The sequence below is a fragment of the Ovis aries genome, chromosome 13, assembly GCF_016772045.2.
Source record: "Ovis aries strain OAR_USU_Benz2616 breed Rambouillet chromosome 13, ARS-UI_Ramb_v3.0, whole genome shotgun sequence".
NCBI classification, from domain to species: Eukaryota; Metazoa; Chordata; class Mammalia; order Artiodactyla; family Bovidae; genus Ovis; species Ovis aries.
The window spans coordinates 36,753,443-36,757,054 of NC_056066.1; the positions used below are offsets into that span (position 1 = coordinate 36,753,443).

A 3,612-nucleotide genomic window follows, 5' to 3' on the forward strand; every position below is an offset into this window, starting at 1 on the left:
AGATGGGAAAAAATATCCATCTTTTGCCAGGCTGAAAGATGTTTTCTGCAGGGGTCAGAACAACCAGCAGAATCTCCCCTTCACCACCACCCACCCCAAATCAATGGGTGCATTTGAGACACCATAAAAGAAACATCCAAGTAAGATCTTTCTGGGTGTTTATGAAACCCCGCCTGTCTTCCCCTACCTTGTGATGTGTGAGTGCTTCAAGGATCCAGTGAAGGGGGGTGGAACGGGAGCGGGAGGGAAGACAAACCCAAGGCAGCGGCCACAGGTGGCTCTGGGAAAGGGTGAGAGGCAGAGCAAAGCCAACAGAAGGAGGGTTTCGAGGGAGGGAGGGTTGCAGGGGACGGAGGGAGGAGCTGCAGAAGGGCCAAGGCTCAAGCAGAACAGGTGAAGGCTGAGTGCTGCCACCCAAGGTCAGGGATGATATGTCTGGACCACGGAGTAGGGAGAGGAGAATGTGACCTCCAGTGGGACCGGATCCAGGAGTGCTCTGAGCCTTCTAAACCAGCTTGTGACTTCAAGCTGGACAGCACGAAGCTGTTCTTGTACGAATCTGTAGTCAATCTATCCACCAAGGAACTAAGGTAGCAAGAACAGCAGATAGCCATAAATGAGTGTTCAGTAAGGGGATGATGTGTTCTACATAGCCGGGAAAATCAAATCTCATCATGTCGCCAGTTCTGCTAATGATTCAAATCTCCATTTTGTGACTCTTGTCCTCCATGGATGTGAATGTTTACAAAAATCGCCAAGCTATGTGGTGCCATTTTGACTCAGCCATCACCATTTCAAAAAGCATTTTTGTCACTGATGCCTTTAGCCACATTGGATGACAAAGGAAAAATGTGTGGACTCCATTAGGAGGCAATTCAGTCTGGTGAGAAGAGTGGATTTGAGGTCAGACATACTCTGGCTTGCTTCCCAGGTGGCACAGTGGTAAAGAATCCACGTCCCAATGCAGGAGATGCTGGTTCGATCCCTCAGTCAGGAAGATCCCCTCCAGCGTTCTTGCCTGGAGAATTCCAGGGGAGCTTGATGGGCTACTATGGTCCAGGGGGTCGCAAAGAATTGAGCACAACTGAGTATGCTTACACACAAGCATACCCAGACTCATCCATTCTTTCATTCAACGAATATTTGTGGAACATGTCCTATGCATTGGGCTTGTAGTATTTACTTTCTAGTAGAGGGTGATAACCGCAGAAGGCGATGGCACCCCACTCCAGTAGTCTTGCCTGGAAGATCCCATGGATGGAGAAGCCTGGTAGGCTGCAGTCCATGGGGTCACGAAGAGTTGGACACAACTGAGCAACTTCATTTTCACTTTTCACTTTCATGCATTGTAGAAGGAAATGGCAGCCCACTCCAGTGTTCTTGCCTGGAGAATCCCAGGGACGGTGGAGCCTGGTGGGCTGCCGTCTATGCGGTCGCACAGAGTCAGACATGACTGAAGCGACTTAGCAGCAGCAGCAGCAGAGGGTGATAAAAATGCCAGTAAGAAATGAAAGATGATGATTTAAGGTGTGGTAGAGAAAGTGAAGGAAGTAAAGGGAGGTGACTACATCAAAGTGTCCAGGAAGAGTAGGGGCTTTATAGTCGGGTGAACATAGGTTGCAGCCTCAATACAAAGCAGCCAACCCAGTGATAGTCGAGCAGTTGTGTCCAACTCTTTGTGACTCCGTGGACTGTAGCCCACTGGGCTCCTCTGGCCATGGAATTCTCCAGGCAAGAATGCTGGAGTGGGTTGCATTCCCTTCTCAAGGGCACCTTCCCAACCTAAGGGTTGAACCTGGGTCTCCTGCATTGCAGGCAGATTATTTATCACTGAGCCACCAGGGAAGCTGGGGATGGGCATTTCATGCAGATTATGTAATGAGCTCTCTCTGTATTGCTGCATAGGAAGTCATTCAATTTTAGTGTGCCATTCATATTTCTAAACATCTTACCCAATTTTCATAAAATTTATATGGTTTGAAGTGGACTCTATTGAGTTTTCTAGGTGGATGAATATATAATTGGAAGTATTAATTACTTGTCTCTCCTCCCCCTTTTAAAAATTGATTAGCTTGAAACCCCAGAACAGTTTTGCATAGTAGTAGTGACAGCTGGCATCTTTTCTTTGTTCCTGCTTCAGTGGAATTGCTTATGATGTTTCCACATTTAGTGTGGTGTCTGTTGAAATGGTCTAGTAAAAGTAATTGAGGTTTTTTGCATTGTTGAAATTTGCCATTTGGTATTGGAACACATTCTTGAATAAAGGTGGTTATGTTAGACATCATTTTAATGCTCATTTATTGCTTTATTTATTTGTTATTTTTGCTAATGACATTACTAGCTATATATTTTATATGTATTTTAGACTCTGGAAATGATGTTAGACAAAATGCAAATTCAAGAGATTTTCTTATTTGAGTACAAAATTGCTTGTGAAGCAGCAGAGACAGCTCGCAACATCCACAACACATTTGCCCCAGAAACTGCTAATGAATGTACAGTGCAGTGGTGGTTCAAGGAGTTTTGCAGAGGAGACAGGAGCGTTGAAGATGAGGAGCACAGTGGCCAGCCATCGGAAGTTGATAATGACAAAATGAGATCCATCATTGAAGCTGATCCTCTTACAACTAAACAAGAAGTTGCCCAGGAGCTCAACATCCACCATTCTATGGTTGTTGGGCATTTGAAGCAAATCAGACAGGTAAAAAAGCTCAATAAGCGGGTGCCTCATGAGCTGACCAAAAATTGTAAAAAAAAAAAAATCATCATTTTGAAGTGTCATCTCACACCCTATGCAACAATAACAAACCATTTCTCAATTGGATTGTGACGTGCAATGAAAAGCGAATTTTATAAGACAGCCAGATATGACTAGCTTACTGGTTGGATTGAGGAGAAATTCCAAAGCATTTCCCAAAGTCAAACTTGCACCCAAAAAAAGTCATGGTCATCATTGGGTGGCCTGCAGTTGGTCTGATTCACTACAGCTCTCTGAATCCTGGCAAACCCATTACATCTAAGAAGTATACTTGGCAAATCAATGAGATGCACCCAAAATTGCAACTCCTGTAGCCAGTATTGGTCAACAGAAAGGGCCCAATTCTTGTCCTTGGCGATGCCTGACTGCATATTGCGCAGCCAACCTTCAAAAGTTGAATGAATTAGGCTACAAAGTTTTGCCTCATCCGCCATATTCACCCGACCTCTCACAAACTGACCACCACTTCTTCGAGCATCTTGACAACTTTTTGCAGCAAAAATGCTTTCCCAAACAGCAGGAGGCAGAAAATGTTTTCCAACAGTTTGTCAAATCCCTAAACATGGGTTTCTATGCTACAGAAATAAACAAACTTATTTCTCATTGGCAAAAATGTATGATTGTTATGTTTCCTATTTTGATTAATGAAAATATGTTTGAGCCTAGGTATAACGATATAAGTTTCATGGTAAGCTGCAATTACGTTCATACCAACCTAAATAAATATCTTTCTCATTATGGTTTGTGAAGAATTCATTCTTTTTCCTAATATTTTCCTGGCATCTGTGGCATTTGTTACAGGATTTTTCTTCTTTAAACTGTAAATATAGTAATCTACATGAATGCTTTTTAAT

The 3,612-nt window shown here is 43.5% G+C and overlaps 1 pseudogene; it reads left to right on the forward strand.

Annotated features, from left to right (window-relative positions):
- The first annotated feature begins 2,368 nt into the window (after nucleotides 1-2,368).
- On the forward strand, nucleotides 2,369-3,403 carry LOC114117472 (histone-lysine N-methyltransferase SETMAR-like; annotated as a pseudogene).
- Nucleotides 3,404-3,612: the final 209 nt, after the last annotated feature.